The sequence below is a fragment of the Pseudorasbora parva genome, chromosome 13 (assembly GCF_024679245.1).
Source record: "Pseudorasbora parva isolate DD20220531a chromosome 13, ASM2467924v1, whole genome shotgun sequence".
Classification (NCBI taxonomy): Eukaryota; Metazoa; Chordata; class Actinopteri; order Cypriniformes; family Gobionidae; genus Pseudorasbora; species Pseudorasbora parva.
In genome coordinates this window covers 39787585-39805402 of record NC_090184.1, presented here as the reverse complement: position 1 = coordinate 39805402, position 17818 = coordinate 39787585, and the positions used below count along the sequence as shown (strand labels likewise).

The following is a 17818-nucleotide window of genomic DNA, read 5'->3' as shown; positions in this document are numbered from 1 at the left end:
ATTGACACATTATTTAAATTGTGTTAAATTGCAACAAAAGAGTGTTTGATGGTGTTTGACTGGGTAAACCCAGCGTGATCTGCCAACTCAGTCTGGAAACCCGTACATTAATTTATCCTGCTTCTGTTACACTTTTGCAGGAACCAATCGCAGACTGGTTTATCCATCTGGCACGCTATTGGTGGGTTGCCTGTTGATCACACCTCTTGTGGTCTGATTGGTTGAAGGATTATCCAATTGCATACAGACAGGGCCGGCTCTAGCTCTTTGGTTGCCCTAGGCGAGATGGAGTTTTGCGCCCCCCACCCCTCCACCCCACTCACTTTTATCGTCTCTATTCTAATTCAGCACATGTCTGTTTTCCTAGGCCTACCCCTAACCGAGAAGCACTTATTATTAAACACATTTTCTCACTTTTTATTGAAAATAAATGCCTTTCCTATCTGATATATGATGGGAAAAGGGAATAGAGCGAGTGTGGCAAAAGGCGGGATCGAACCTCTGATCAATCTGCATCAAATCTTGATGCCATGTGTCTTACCACTACACTACAGCCATTGCAAAGAATTCGGGGCACACAGTATATTTGTCTTTAATGTAAATAATATGGCATCTTCCGTTAGGCTGTTCCAGTAAAAAAAAAAAAAAAAAAAAAAACGAAAGGCCGTATTCCGACGCCCACGTAGAGAGCGTTTGTACTTTTTATAACTAACATGCATACGTTATCCATTTTTGTAACGAACTGGACTTTTGATATTTAAATGACATCCATGTAGGTTATTGATTATTGTCAGTGAAGTTATGTTTGCAATACGTATAGTAATTATGTAGAAAACTAGCGTGATAGCTTAGTGACAATATTAATAATATTTATAAAATAAATATTAGTTGATAAGATTGATACTAAGTAATTTTATTTTGTTTGACAACTTATTGGCTGAGATAAGAAGACTAACCTCTATACTGGGCTTTCTTTCGATTTTCTTCCTTTCTTTTTCTCTCTTTTTCTGTCCCTGTGCAACCGCGGGGTTTAGACGCCTCATTTTTGATGAACGCGCAAGATGAGCACTTGCCTGACCTAACGCCTGAACTAATAATCAATAATCACCATCAATTCAATCTAATAATCAGGTTGATAAGTAATTAAACGTGTGGCTGAGGGGGCGCCCTATGATGATCATGTTTAATAAACATTATGTTGTATTTCGCTTGTTCCGATTCTATGCTTAATGGGAAGTAATGGGCGGCACTAGAGCGCGCTCGCGCCCCTAACACAAGTGTCGCCCTAGGCAACCGCCTAGCTCGCCTATAGCAAACGCCGGCCCTGCATACAGAGTAATTTGAATTATGCTCGTTTATCACTTGTTCATTCTCTTGTGCCGTAGAGAATACAGAGAGACTCCCCTGACCAATGTTCAATCTTAAAGATCCCATGGCATGAAATATTTATTTTATGAGGTTTTTCAACATTAATATGAGTTCCCCTAGCCTGAATGTTGTCCCTAAGTCGCTAGAAATTTTGATCAGTATAAAATGAGATCTGGCTGTCTTTCTCTGCCTTTGAGAAAATGAGAGCTCAGACGAGCTGATCTTGAATTCTCCTGTTATGACGTCATTAGGGCTGTAACGATACACCAAACCCACGATTCGGTTCGTATCACAATTTTTGACCCACGTTACGATACAAACCTCGATACGGGGGGACAAAACAGTTTTATTCTGTACAGTATTCTGTAGCCTATTTTGCCGTCAATACCATATATCTGTATGGTCAATAGGCTACTGCCGACGTTTTCTTTGCGGTACCAATAGGCAATATATATTTAACATGAAGTATAGGGCCTCCTGTACATCAATACCAACAGAAGCGCCGCGTCAGACACGCTTCTGGTGTGCAAAGAAAGAGAAAACGCCACGCAGCCGCCCCGCGGATGACACACAACAGAAACGCCACGCTCACACCACGTTGCCAGCCGGTTGGGGAAGCTTCTTGAAACACTTACGGCAAATTGTTTGGGTCTTGTCAACTACACGATTGCCATCCTTGTTCTCCACCGGGTAGCTGAAATGTTGCCATACTGCTGACTTAAAAGTTGGACCTGGACAGGAAGGATAATTCTGGCAGTTGGAAGGGGTGTGTCGCGATTCTGCCTTCTCACATCGCGATACAGGTTCGTGGACCTGCGTATTGCGATTTCGATTTCATATCGCATATCGTTACAGCCCTAGACGTCATACCAGGAAAGGTTTCCTCCCCTTCCTCTGCTTTGCCGCCCAGAGAATTAGTAGAGAAAGGATTCAGTTATCAGTCGCGATTATCATATGGATTCAACAGCACCACCACAAACAGTGAGTAAGTGTTCATTAATGCCTGATCTGGGATCAGTGATGTGTAGCTAATCATTCATGTTCACACAGACTTTCTTTCTAAATCGTTTAATACTGTCAGTCCTGCAGCTGGCCGTCTTGATGCATCAGTGAATCAAGCCAGTGATTAAAACCATCAACTTCACGTCGTTTCTGTTAGCAGCATGAAACAAATCTGTTATTTAAATGATTAAACTACAGAGAGCGATCAAAGAACACCCTTTATAATGTTCGGATTGGTCAATCGCACGTTTGAATGATGCTGCTCATTATGCTCAACAGAAGCTCTTACTGTATTCATGTCGATGTCGTGTTTGTTGTTAGCTGTGATGAAAGCATTTTGTGAGAGAAATAACATTGCAAAGTTCACTCGTGTTTATTCAGAGCTCTCAGATACAAACAAAATAAACTGGCACTCAAAAACTCGGTACAATAACATTTCCCCAGCTCTCGCTCTCTCTCTCTCTCTCTCTCTCTCTCTCTCTCTCTCTCTCTCTCTCTCTCTCTCTCTCTCTCTCTCGACTGGCAGCGCTGCAGCTGCTCAAGCTCGCGCCTGACTAAACCACGCCCCCTCCGCACGTAATCTCATTTCAAATGTAAAGATGTCAGCCAATCACAACAGTGGGTGTTTTCACTGAAGACTCACAGCAGACACGCCTCTTGAAACAGAGCATTCTAAACAGAGGGCTAATATCAGTATAGAAAAAATGCCTTTTATTTCTAAATTATGACATTTTTTGATGTAAAAACCATACTAACAATATAAGTACACCCCAAGACACATTATAAAACAACCCATGCCATGGGACCTTTAAATTGAGCTTGGTCTGGTGATAGCCACACAAAAATGGCGTACCTCTAACTGAAATAAAATGCAACTTATTTTATTTCAGCTAGTTGCCAAGTCAACATTTAGTAACAAAATATAATAGTTATATATCACATCTTTGCTCTGTCTTTTCCACTCAGTGATTATATCTGGTGCCCTGTGTGTGGGTTTGTATGTGCAGGAAGGATGGTGTTGATGTTTTGTTTTTATTTCAACCGCAGGTTCTGCAAAATGTGAAAGGTGTGATTGCTGACTTCTTTTATGAGTCATTATCAGACAAACCAAAAAGTTCAGAACTTGCTGACGAGGTTTTTTTGAACTGCAAGGAAGATATGGTCGGTCAAATCTGTTCTTAGCATTTCCTTTTTATCTGTTGTGAATTTCCCCTCTTTTTTTTAGTTTACTGCAGCTCTGGTGTTCCTACAGATATAGTTCACCCTTAAATGAAAAACTGTGCGTGCTTGTGAGCCCCAATTTTTGCTGGCCAATAATCTTTCTTTTTTTGCATGTCAGCCATCTGTCTTATGAGTATTATTTTTTTTCTTTCTTATTTTGTCTTTTAAATTTGATGGTGGTTTTGGCTCTGGTAAATACAAAAAACAAACAAATAAAAACATGTTTAAAAAAATAATAATAATATATTTTCGTTATTTATCTTTGTGTCATTCCAGACCTGTTATTTTTCTGTGGACAGGAGAAATTTGGAAGATTCAATTCCAAAATGTTTTGCAAAATGGACAAAAAAGCTGCATAAAAGTCTTCCATATGACTTGTGCTTCCCTAAGCCTTTAAATGAATTTGTGTGACAAGAAAACCCAAATGTATTTATTTATTTATTTATTCAATGATTAAACATTAAACTCTAGCAATGCCAATGTCATGGGTTCAAATGCTTGAACTTGTATAATGTGTTCTTTGAATGCAATGGAAATGGCTTAAAGAGTCTGCCAAATGCATACATGTGTAGGCAAATAAACTTTCCCACCACTGCAGCTGTCAAATGTCATAGCTCATTCAGAATATTGGAAATATATATATTTCAAAATTGTCAGATTTTTTTCTCAAGCATTTTTGACATTTCGGCCTATATATCACACAAATCTATGTATGACTTTAGAAGTCACATAAACTACTTTTATTACGTTTTACACCATTTTCTTTAAAAGATGTGCTCACTCTCGTATAGAAAGGCTTTATGTTAAGACTCGTCACATATGGGTGCATAATATCTGCATACAGACCAACATGAGGGTGCGTAAACATGAGTAAATGATGACAGAATTTTTATTTTAGGTAACCTAATCCTTTAATCAGTGCATAACCAAGATCACTTGTTTATTTAGTAGTTTGTTTGCTCTAACCATTGGCTTTTCTTTTCTTTTTAAATTCGGTCCACATTGCATCCCATGGGCGACTATCTGAATAAAATTGATTATTGCTTTCAGGCATCCCTAAGAGCTTTGCCCTCTGTTCTGGAATATTAACACTCTGGATATGTATTGATGTCTGATCCGGTACGGATGTGCATGTGTGTGCGTTTGTCTGGTTGAGTGTGTGTGCTCTCTATTCACCGCCTGTCCTTGTGTGCCAGCGCGTATTTGGACATGAAGAGCCATTTAGAGTCCTCCTAACAAATCAGCATTGTTCTGTTGCGGGCCCAGTCCTTGGCTTCAGGAGTGTAAACAGACAACTGTTGGGCGCTGCGCTTCCTGCCAAAACTTCTTATGTGAACATACGCTCCGAGCCCATTCCTCCAAACACGGCCCTCCGCAGTCGGAACACGCGGCTATTTCTAATTCCATACTATTGTCTGGAGAAACGTTTTATTCGAAAGCAATTGTAATTAAATGAGAGCCAATTCTCACATTGCATTGCTCCCGTGTTTCTTTGCATCTCCTCCTTCCTCTCCTCCCCCTCACTTCATTATTTCAGGGATGCGTCCATTTTTGTTCCACCTGCCAATAATGGTTTCCACCCACCGGCGTGCAGATTTCCCCCCAATTACTGCATGTCACCCTTTCACCCCGCAGCCCCCTCTCTCCCGGCCCATTCATTACGCTCGCTGTCGCTCAGCCTCCATCGGTCTCTCTCCCTCTTTCTCTGGTCACTCTGTCCGTCGTCTTCCCGTCTTTGTGTGCTGGATTAATATTTTATGAGCTCCTTGATGACGGGTGTTCACTGCTGGGCAAACAGCCCCAGCTGAGCCCCCCCAGTCTCCCCGCATGCCTGCTCATCAGTAAACCCTCTGGGGAGCCCTTCTCTCTCAACTCTCTCCCCTTCACTGACTCGCTCTCTCTTTCTATCGCTTTCTTCTCTGGCTCCAACTAAATACAATGAGCCATCATCATTTCTTTGCTGTGTCAAGGAGATTGTGTGCCTTTGTGCGAGACAGGGTTATTATAGTTAAATAAAACCATTTAAAAAAAAGTTGTTACTTGAAATAAACTTTAACTGAAATAAAATTATATAAGCATTAAAAGCATTTTCATTTTGTTTAACTTGATGTACTAAAATAACTAAAACTGCATGAAAAATTCAATAATAATTATATAGACATTCCAAAAATTACGCAAACTTAAAAACAAAATTGCATTAAAATGATTAATAAAAACTATAATAGTATAGTATAATAATCTCAACGATATTAAAATGTAGGTCCGTTCACACCAAGAATAAGTATATTAGCATTTGCACGAATAAACACTAATGCACAATACGATATTTTTCTGTTTATTTTAAGCATGGGTTTGCAGTTTTGTCGCCTGATGCTTTAAATTATTCTGATTGGCTGTCAATGATTTATCGTTCATTTAGCTGGAAAAAAATAATTCTGATAGTGATTCCAACAGTATTGTTTCTCTGTGCCGTTATAGTGGTGTGGACTCTGCTATTCTTTTAGAATTATTTAAGAACTCTATTTTTATTGTTATCTTTACCGTTCTTGTTGTGAACAGGCCTTAACATGGTTTGGATTTAAATCTGTACCTGGTTACATGATCTTGACTTTAAAAGATAGTCTTAAAAGTTAGTCATCTAATTTTTTTTCTTCAAAACTGATCATAACTTTATGTTAATTACATAAAAATATGGATTGTTTTTTCCTAAAAAAACACTAATTGCTAGTTGGTCAGCTTAATTCTTAAGAGTCTTAAAGGGATAGTTCACTTTGAAATTAAATGTTGATATGTATTAGCTTACCTCATGGGCATCCGAGATGTAGGAGTATTTGTTTCCCCAGTAGTTTCAATTTTGATCATTTTAGGTCAAACCTTTCTTGTCTGTGCCTCACATAATGCAGGTCTATGGTCACCACCTCAAAGAGCATACACAGAGAAGTCCAAATTAAACAATCCCCCATCGTAAGAACACACTGATGGCCTAAGACAAAAAACGAGCGGTTTGTGTGAGAAAACGAACAGTATTTATATCATTTTTACCTCTTGTACACAACAGGAAACACGCACGCGCGCCCTCGGATCAGTCGGACCTAGTGGTGTACAAGAGGTAAAAACGATATAAATACTGTTCGTTTTCTCACACAAACTGCTCGTTTGGTGTCTTAGGCCATCAGTGTGTACTTACGATGGGGGATTGTTTAATTTGGACTTCTCTGTGTATGCTCTTTGAGGTGGTGACCATAGACCTGCATTATGTGAGGCACAGACAAGAACGGTTAGACCTAAAATGATCATAACTGAAACTACTGGGGAAACAAATACTCCTACATCTTGTATGCCCATGAGGTAAGCCAAAACATATCAACATTTAATTTCAAAGTGAACTATCCCTTTAAAGGGATAGACAAAAATTCTGTCATAATTTACTCACCCTCAAGATGTTCCAAACCTTTATACATTTCTTTGTTCTGCTGTACACTAGGGATAAGTCACATTTTTTTTTAGATTCATTTAGTTGATTTAACTGTAGAATATTGAATAGGTTGTGCGATTATTGATGAGGCGGTGGTGACGCATTCATATAATCAGAAGGTGGCGCTGCTAATAACACACCTAAGAGCTGTCAATCAACAGAAGAACATAGGCATAGGGGCCTATTTTAAGTGCAAGTGCACTTAGGACGTGTCTGAATCCACTTTTGCTGGTTTAACGATGGGAATAATGGTCGGCACCAGGCACATTGTCTAAAAGGCTTGTACCCATTGACCTATATAATGACTATATATATAGATCAGTGGTTGTACCTATAGTCTCTTAATGAGTCATGGGTGTGTTTTGGGTGTATCGTGCAATAAACCAAACAGAGTCTCATCTCCCATTCACTTTAAACACTCACGCCAATGGTAGATTCACTATTTACATGGCACTATTTAAAAATGTTTGTGTCCTGCTGCGCGTCCCTGTGTGTAATAAGCAGAGTGTATGTGTGTTGTGCACATGCCTATAGGAGCATATTACTAACGTGCCCTTTAAATAACAAAAAAAATATTGCTCCATTTACTGTTTAAACAACGTGGCACAGGACGTGAAAATTATAACTATGTTGGGCTGAAAATAGCAAAAAACATTTTGCACACTTTTGCATTGCTCCGGGTGTATGATAAGGCCCATAGATTTGCATGGCCTGTAGTTTATGGTAACTTGGGACGATGGGACGGGACGATGTGGGGGAGGAGTGTGATTCTTTTTTTCCCCCGAATAATTATCAAATATTTCCCCGCGATCATCAAATATTGTTTTTTGCTTCAAAAAATTAAATACACTCTAAAAAATGCTGGGTTAAAAACAACCCAAGTTGAGTTGAAAATGGACAAACCCAGAAATTGTGTTGTTTGAATGGATCCATTCACTGGGTTCAAACAACCCAATTTCTGGGTTTGTCCATTTTCAACCCAACTTGGGTTGAAACCTACCATCACAACCTACTGAACACAAAGGAAGATATTTTGAAGAATGTTTGTAACCAAGTAGATCTCGAAATCTGCAGGTTATAATCTATACAGGTTAAGGGTGAGTAAATGGTGACAGAAGTTTAATTTTTGGGTGAACTATCCCTTTAACTTAGCAGCTATGTTGGGCCCTAACAGTCAGTTACATAAATTGGTCTAATTTGAATCTGATAAGTAACTGATTTCCCTCTTGGCAAACTGCAAGTTAGTTAAACTAGTTCTTAAGACAGGTTTTACCTATGCAACTGGCCCCTGATTCTAACTAATTTCTCCTTGGAAAAATATACTGAAGCAATTTGCAGAAAGGTGCATGTGTGTATGTTGGAACTAATGATTTCCCCCCTGGTGTATTTAAAATGCATCTCTTTTTAAATGCATTTGTAGGTTGACACCGTGGGAAATGTCACAGCCGGGTGAAATTTGACAAATGAAGCCCAGCGGATGGCAAAGAATCTATTAAAGGCGGCGCGTTTGAGAGATCTGCATTCGTTTTCAATTGGTATTGTGTGAACCTGACAGTATCCGTGTCAAAACCCGGTGCAACAGAAACACACGGGTGTCAAACCCCATCTGCTCTCTCCAGCTGCGGCGCGGAGAGGCGTGCCCCTGCCTCCCCCCGCATCACCCCCAAATCCACCCCAAATGCAGCACGCTTCAGTTCATGCCTGAATGTGAGCATTAAATATTGAGGAGAGGTACTGCAGGCTTAAGTGATGATTTTGGGTGGATTCAATGTTAGTGACCATCTAACATGTTTCTTAACTAAAGTAAAAAATAAAAATAAAAACACTTTAATTACATTAGCGCCGTTAGCAGCTTATCTTAAAATACTGTAATGTTATTATAAAAATATACTAATATTCCATGTTTTCACATATGTACAGACTACAGACCCCTAATTTTACATTTTGCTTCCTAAATAATATTTTTCATAATTCTAAATTTTTATTTGAAATAAAGCCTGTTCATGTTCTCACATTAGGCGTTTTACTAAATATTTTGTTAATTAATGTGTGTTGATAAATGCAGATTTGTGTACGATGATTCCTAATGTGCTTTATATGCAACAAACTCACAAAAATAGACATCTATGTTTGTCTTCTGACAAAGTTTCATTTTCATGAAAGGTGTTAACTATTTCATTTTAGCCATTTTGCTAAAAGCCCTTTCACTCCTTTCTTTAAATGACATTTTAACCCTGTGTCAGGAAATCGAATTGATTGATGGACACAAAGTCTTTCTGTGATTGATTACATTATCTAATTGCCTAAATATCACTCATTATCATAATAATTTCTTTGAGGAAATTCTGCCCGGAAATAATGATGCTATGAGTGATAGGTTATTCCTAAAAAACAAAAACAAAAAAGAGTCTCTCTCAACCTTTAGCTAATGAAAATGTGACGGAACAGAAAGTCAGTAATGTTATAACTTTTTATAATAATGGTAGGCCTAAAAGAAAATAAAACGCTTATATGAAAATGAAAAGAAAATGTTTTGTCTATCTGTTCACCTGATACCTCTCCGTAAGGACAAGCCCCGCCCACTCCTCGAAGCGCTTCATTGAAACTGTTTCATGACGTGTCTGGAAAACCCCGCCCTCTCCCCCAGAGCCGCTTTGCGCTGCTCGCTTGAGTCTGAGCTCCTCCACAACAATGTAGCACACACATAATGGGATTTACCGGGTTCACTTTCAAACGCTTTTGTTGTTGTTTTAAAAATTAACGACAGTTTCGCTTTGGCTTCCAAGGGGATGAAACGCAGTGCCACTGAATGAAGTGAGTAAAATAGTTCGTTGGAAAACTTTTAAGCGTATATGCGGGTTTTTTTCTGGCTTGTGAGCGCTGAATTTTTTATCTGTAGATGCTTTAAAAAACAGTTTTCACCTTTTGCTCTTTGAAGTTTGCTCTTCAGAGATTCCCCGTTGTTTTGGGGGAAATGTTTAGTGAAATGTTGCTTTTAATAAGTTCTTATGATCTTGGATTCATTCAATTATTAAATAAAGTGATTAGGAATAATGTATCGTTTTCTTCCTCTCATTTAGTACCTATTTCATAACTTACCGTCATAGCACTGGATGTAATGCATCTCTGTGTTCGGTTCATTGTCCAGCATGTTCCGTTTATATTTTATAACCTTTCAGAAGCTTCACTGCACTCTGGCACAGACCTCTGAGAGTCTTCATTGATTTTTGCTCTTGCATTCTATTTCAAGCTCTAACAAGCTTGACTTTGATAGAAAAAAAGAAACATGAAAGGTTTTTATTTTTATTTGTGTCTGCCATTGAAATGTAGTTGGAAAACATATTTAAACTATCTGAATTGCTTTAGTCTCTTAATGCTTTTCATTCAGCCCTGTTTCTAAAACTTAATTTCATCTTCCATTGTAGATAAATAACATCACATAAATGTCAAAGCATTTGAAACCACATCATCAGACGTCTGCGTCGGCACCTATTCTCAAGGCTCCAATTAGTCCAAGGTGACTAGTCAAAGACCTACAAATGCCATGCTAACCTGTTGTGGAGTGGATCTAATGTATTCAGGCTTAATTGGAAGATAACTAGATGTTTAATCACACATTTACTCAGTGGTTTTTCATTCTCTGTATCAGCAGCTTGCGGTTATTGTACTATTCCTCGGGGAGGTGTGGCGTGCCACTCTAGGAGTGCCGATTGGGATTGTGTCTTTTCAGCGGCCGTACCAAGTTTCATGAAACCTGAACATCTCTTTTCACCCTCTGTTTCTTTTTTCACGCGCTCCCCCCGTTGTTATGACTCCATTGTCTCCTTTCTAAATGCCTCCTCCCTTTTAGTCCCCGAGGAGTGGTGGGTTTTCACCTTGTGTTCAGCATATGGGGGGCGTAATTTGCTGCTCGTGTTGACATTCTTTTATTGTTTCGTGCACCCGGTACCCACAAACAAGTTTTTCCTCCCTTTAGTCTCTTAATTCGAAATTGCACTCCTGCATATTAGCATTTTCTTTCCCTCTTCAAAGGCGGCCCTTATCTTGTAAAATGTTTGGCTTGTAAACGCTTTGGGGAACCTTCATTCAGAGTCATTATTGTGCTCCCCAAGCTGGGCAGACAAAACATACAGCTTGTTGTTGTTGTTTTCAGCCTCTAAAACAGCTATTAAATAGGGTGTGTAATGCACAGAGTAGCCCTCAAATTTAGTGCCAGCTCCCTTCCTGTCGTTTTCACTGGAGTGAGTGTGTTTATCTGCCCCCGTCAAATAATTAATGTTGCATTTTTATGCACGCAGATGCTTGTCAAGGTGGTGATGAAAGCAGTGTGGGCCGCTCGCTCGCGAGAGTCTGGTGGTGTGAAAATGAGAGCCGAAGGTGAAACCTAATAATCATCATCATACGGTTGATGGTTCCAGAACTGTTTTTAAAATTCACAGAGAGTAGACACTTCTCACACTCATCCAGCTTATGAATATAGATGTGCACCTTTCTAACCTGCCAGAACTGTTGAATTCAATCAGCGTAAAATTGAAATGGCACTTTTTTAAAAGGTTTACTGTGATTACCTGTAGGTTGCTTTCAAAAGAGCTACTCTGTGTCATTTTCCTGTAGATTCACAGACTTTGCTTCTGATAAAAGCTTGCTTGAGCATCATTATATCTCCCATTGTGGCCATTACGGCTCATTATCATCAAAATAAGATGTCATCATATTTGTTTGTTCAGAGAGGTGATAATTACAGGGAGCCGGAGATGATTGGTTGCCTGACTCACTCGTTCCGACCGCAGCCGTGTTTTCTCCACCGGAAATTCCTACAGGACCCAAACGCACCCTGCTAACCTCTTGCTCTTCTTGTCGAAGCGCCCCGATGATATCAGATAGCGTGAAATATGCGCGAAATATTCATGAGCTCAGTTGGAGAGTATAAAGAAGCGATGAGGAGAGGAAGCTTTGGTGGAAACAGAGGACAGATTGCAACAGAGATATAAAGATAGTTGAGTTGGCGCGGCGGGAGGGAAAAAAGATTGAGTAAATACGAAACAGCGAGTCTCTTCTATAAAATATTAGGAGTCTGTGTAGCATACAACTGTCAGTGATGAAATATGCAGGAGGTTACATTACTAATCGCCGTATTTTATCACACTCCCGCTTTGTGTTCTTCAAACAGCTAGATGCTTTATCTGTTGTTTTTTGCCTATCGCTCTTTTTTTTTTTTTTTTTTTTTTCAATTTTCCCCACCTTCTCTTTCTCTCTTTCCATATTTCCCAAAGTATCACCCCCTCCTGCTTGGGCGTAGAGTATGGAAATGAGAACTTGCCCACCCTCCCTCCGCACAGAGGTGGTGATTAACCACTGCACACCCCAGGCACACACACACACACACACACACACACACACACACACACACACACACACACACTCACTCTCTCTCTCTCTCTCTCTCTCTCTCTCTCTCTCTCTCTCTCTCTCTCTCTCTCTCTCTCTCTCTCTCGCACATGCATTGCACACACACTTGGTGTGCTGACACTTTCATGCCTGGCATCAAAGAGACTTGTAAATCCCAGTCACTCTCACTCTCAGTACGCATTCAAAGACCCAACTCTGTAATAATCAGTGAGATGCGCCCATCTCCACGATACAAAATGCGTGTTGGAGATGCTTTGTCTCACAGCAAATTTCCACGTTTATTTCCACCCTGACACCTGCGTTAGCATGGCACGGTCTCACCTGCTGCTGCGACTCCACCGATCCGCGCCCCGTCTGCTTTGTGTGACGGCACATATGCGACCTTACCTATGACAACTTATGAAAAAGTGACTGTTGTTTAGCCAAAAAAAACTATTACCTGCTTTTTTTAAATTAATGGATATTAAAGGGGATGGATGAAAATAATTCTTGTGAGTTTTTCATCTGTGGAACACTGTGTGACGTCTTTTTGTATGGTCCAAGCAAAGAAAGCCAACGGGCTACAGTGTTGCCTACATTAGTTAGCATTAACAATGAACAACTCTATACTTTATTAATAAATACTAATAGTAATGAGACCTTCCCGTGTTCAACAGAAGAAAGTAAGTCTTACAGGTTTGGAACGACATGACAGAAATTCATTTTTGGGTGAACTAACCCTTTAATTTAATTTACTGTCTGCTGGTTCTTGCATAGTTTTATGAATTCAGACAATGTGCTTTTAAAATGATCCTGAGATGTTTTAATGAGACGATGATGCATTTAGCAAGACACTTTGTGTCACATCAAATTTCCTGGTTACCGTCCACTGAAATCTCGCTGCCCCCACCTGCTGTGACCGCTCACCCGACCTACGCCCTCTTTGTGTGGCGGGAACAGAAGCGAATAGGATGCAAACATATTTTCTTAGTAGTTCACACCTTGAGAAAGGGATCCAATTAGGCAAAAATGTCAGGACTTGCTTATTTTTATCAAGCTTTTGCTAGAAGGATGTAATTAGCATTTATGAATTTACATGCATCTGCTTGTGCATGCAGAATTTTGCATTAAAGCTTGAAGGATGTGACCAAGTATTGCAATCTAAGGGGTAATTTTGAGTCATTTAAATGTCAATATTGATCAATCAGTAATTCTGAATGCTTTGGAGAGGCATCCTTAATGTCTATGGTGGTTACGTCCACCTAAGCCTTAAAATAATAGCCAGACTATATTGTTCCATCAGTTCAGACAGTGTGTTTTAAATTAGGGGAGACGTTTTGTCAGATGTCAAGCCTGCTGAAGCGATTCCTTCCTCTGATAGCGCAAGCAAACAGCATGGGTGGGGTTCGCATGTCTGTCTGTTGGCTCACCCCCATGGAGGAGTCTTGGACTCTGAAGCTTGTCTCATTTTTTTTTTAACACACACAGAGGCTCAGTTTTTGAATGTGCCAGCTATATGCTTTGTGTGATGTCCTTCAGCTTTTTTTGTGTTTTCATGTGGGGAAAGTGTCTGTCTGGAAGCATTGCATGTACGTGTAAGCTTTGTGTCTGATATTGTGGTTTTTTTTGCGTATTATGCACTCTGCAAAGAAATTAGACACGCATGCACTCTATAATTACTAGCGTGTCTGATTCTGGGGGTAATGAGTGTTGAGTGAGCTTAGCAACCTAGCAAGTATGTGCTTTGTTTTAATATGCCGCTGTGTAGGAGAGGAAGTTTAGAGATTGGGAATGCACGTACATACACACACACACACACACAGACGAGGAAGGGCGGCACGAGCGCTCCCAGCCAGGGTCAAAGGTCAGCCTGCAATTGAAATGACTCTCCCTGAATTGGTTGCACCTTTCGGGAATAATAAACTCTGCTGCCTCGTATTTAAAACGTGTTTACATGTTGCAAAAGCTGTTATTAGCGATATGCATCAGCTATAATAGCTACTGGTCTGGTTTTACAATACATTGCTGCGAAACGAACCTCCATTTATTTCCACCCTTTGTCAAATTCCTGTTCTTTTGTGTGTGCTTGTGTAAGGAAGAGCTCGTCTCCAATATATATCCCAAGCACTTTTTCCATTCCTCATCACAAAGGCAGTAACTATTCTTCTTTCTCAGTGAATAGGGAGTGTGTTCTCGCTCTCTCCCATGATGCCCGAAACAGTTATTACCATTTAAGTAAAAAAAATGGAGATGAATGCTGATGCTGCAAAAGCTCGACCCAGTTCAAGCTGTGAAATTGCCTGTTTTGACAGTATAAGAGACCTCCTGCATGCTCCATTTTAACACACTTTTGTTCTGTGTCATTCTCACCCTGTCTGTCTCTGTTAGGTGGAACTGTGTAGGAATGGTTGCACACTGGGTGGGATTCAGTCGCTCGGTCTCTGTTTCGCTTCTGTTTGCCACTCTCAGTTAAATTTTCGGTGAGGATATGGTGGTGGTGGCACGCCCTCTCTCTACTTAGACGCTCTAGGGCTGTGAATGCCACAATGATTTATTCATTTAAGACTGATACATGTAGCATTTACATATTGTCATTTGAGTGCAAGTATGGTATCCTTCTTTTTGTCATTTTAATCCTTTAGTTTTACCAAAAAGCAGTTGTAGTTTAGTTTTTCATCACCGTGTTTACTTCATTCCTGAGCATAGAGTTTATCAAGACGTTTTCGTTTTACTGTACCTTTAAGACGGCTATATATAAATGACCTCTGTTATGATTTACAGGCGTTCCTGTACTAGTACTAGCAATGGCATGGATTAGATTCCTAGGCAATGCATCAACTAATTAGACTATATACCTAGGCCTAATGTTTTTTAGGCCTAGCACTCACTCTTTTCAAAGACATCACAAAGAGACCACAAACCTACAGTGGCACGAGATCTCCCAGAAACGGGACTTGGAACGAGGATGAATATCAATGTTGTCAGCTGACTCTCCTGGTGTACTTTTTTGTTGTTGTGAAAAACAAAAAAGGAGAAAAGAGTATTGGTAAAATCTTGGCTAAGAAGACGCTATAGTTTTCTTTCCAAGTACGCCACTTAGCTGACATGTTTGTTGCTGCTATGTTTCAGCTATAAAAGCATGCAACATCCGGTTGGTGGAGCTCGTTGATCTTATTGGCTATTACGGGTATCCCGTCGGAGGCAGTCCGATCAAGAGTTGTAAATATCGAACATGTTGGGATTGTGGGCTTGTACTCAATCAGTTATAATGACACCACACAATTGAGGATTTTTTTTTTTAAGTTGGTTGCAACAAACTTTGAATTGGGCCACACCCCCCAATCATTGGGGGTGCAAATCATGCCCAAAAATCAATTGTAAAATCTTTGTGATTTGACCAGTCATTTTGGATGAAACCATCAGCCATAAATGTCATATAAATGTAGAGATTTGCTAGACTTTAGTGGCTTTGTTCACACTGTCGTTCACTGTCGTATTGAAAATGTGTAGGCCTAAATATAATAGTTGTGACATGATAGCCATGATGAATTCTGCACGAGTCAAACAACATTTAGAGGTAGTCAGAGACTAATGTTGCTATGTTGGAATAGTGGGTAGAACTTTAGAATAATGGTCATTAGTTAACATTAGTTGACTACATTACGTAACATGAACTAATACTGAACTGCATTTATAAAGCATTTATTTATCTGATTTGATTTAATGGTTTATTTAAAAGGGGACAGTGCAATTTCATAAAACACATGAACAAACATGGTTAAAAAAGCCAGAATTAGCCAAAAGGCTATTTTTCATCTGTAGTCCCCTGGCCAAGGTGTAAAAAAGGCATTAAAATACAAAAAAAAATATACATTTACAAGTCTACGGCAAATTGACTACAATATAAATGACACTGTAAAATAACTTAAGGTGCATTGTACCTGTTACAATAATCAGACACACAAAAAACACATTTGCAAAAATGGTTATAGTGTATCTAATATATAGTGCAGCTCAATAGGCTCGACTTTTAATGTTGGCAGACATAATTGTTAATGAGCCAAATGTTAATTTTTTTTGTAAAGGCCTTGTAGGTGTTGAGCTGTCTAACCTCCTCAGGTATAGAATTCCATTCTGTAGTGCCCCTCACTGACCAGGCCGTGCGACTGAAAACGCTGCTGCGCAGAGGGATGACACAGTCCCCTCTGGCAGAGCCTCGAGTAACGCGCTCAGAACGGTTTCTTTGGCTGATGAACTCAGCCAGAGGAGCTGGTGCCAAATCATGTGTCACTTTCTATATGAGATTCAAATGTAAAAACTTATGAATACTGTTCCAGTTTAAAAGGCTGTGTTTTTTTAAAAATTGCACAGTGATGATTGCGCCTTGGTTTTTTGTCCATGATTTTAATGGCTTGTTTGTACAATGTTTCCAAAGGTCTTTTTGCGCTCTGACTTGCTTGAGACCAACTTGTAAAGCAGTAGTTGAGGTGACTGAAAATCATGGAATGTAAGAAAATTCGTGCAGCTTCGGTTGACATGTCATTTCGAATTGAGCGGAAATTTGCAAGATTCTTTGTTAACGTTAATTTCAACATTTACTAATACATTATTAAAATCTTGTTAAGTAAGGGATATTGTACACCCAGCCGGTTGTTATTGCAGAATAAACCCCGACAGAGTGATCAGTGTCGGGGTCTTGCATCACTCTAAAGGGGTTTATTCTGCATAACAACTGGCTGGGTGTACATTATCCCGCTTATTACACGGTTACTAGTCTCAAATATATTAGACACGAAATATTGTCTTGAGATTAAATATTTTATTAGCTCATACGCAAAGCTTCCGCGAAGAAAAACAGTTCCAAACTGCGTTAAGCCTTTATCTATTGCTGCTAAATGTTGAAAATTAATGCTGAAAGGGTTAGTTCACCCAAAAATGAAACCAAGCCTATGATTTACTCACCCAAGAGTCATTATAGGTGAATATGACATTCTTCTTTCAGACAAATACAATCAGAGTTATATTTAAAAAGTCCAGGCTAACGCTAATCCCAGCAGTAGTTGTAGCTGTTTTTGAAGTCCATAAAAATACAGCTGTCCATCAAATAAAGTGCTCCACACGGCTCCGATGGGTTAATAGAGCCTTCTGATTCGAATCGATGCGTTTGTTTAAGAAAAATATCCATATTTAAAACTTTATAAAGGAAACCCGCCTTGAAGTCTTCCATTGTAGCCATGGCTGTTTAAGTATTTAACAGCCACAAGATGGCACCAGCGTTAAGCATAGAAGTAGTACCGGTCAAGATAACTCGTAGTACCCGGATGAGCGGTTGTTATCTGGAAATAACATACCGCTGGAATGCAC

At 39.6% G+C, this 17818-nt stretch overlaps 1 protein-coding gene across 5 annotated transcripts in view; it reads left to right on the top strand.

Moving 5' to 3' along the window:
• Positions 1 to 17818, top strand: part of plxnb3 (plexin B3) — a 124020-nt gene that overhangs the window by 36426 nt on the left and 69776 nt on the right. Inside the window, exon 1 of one of the 5 annotated variants that reach the window (XM_067414354.1) lies at positions 9745 to 9880. The exons of 3 other annotated variants lie outside the window; for them this stretch is intronic. The gene's annotated coding sequence lies outside the window, so the exon portion shown is untranslated. Of the gene's footprint in view, positions 1 to 9744; positions 9881 to 17818 lie in introns of those variants that run through there. One more of the 5 variants, XM_067414355.1, reaches the window with a different exon arrangement.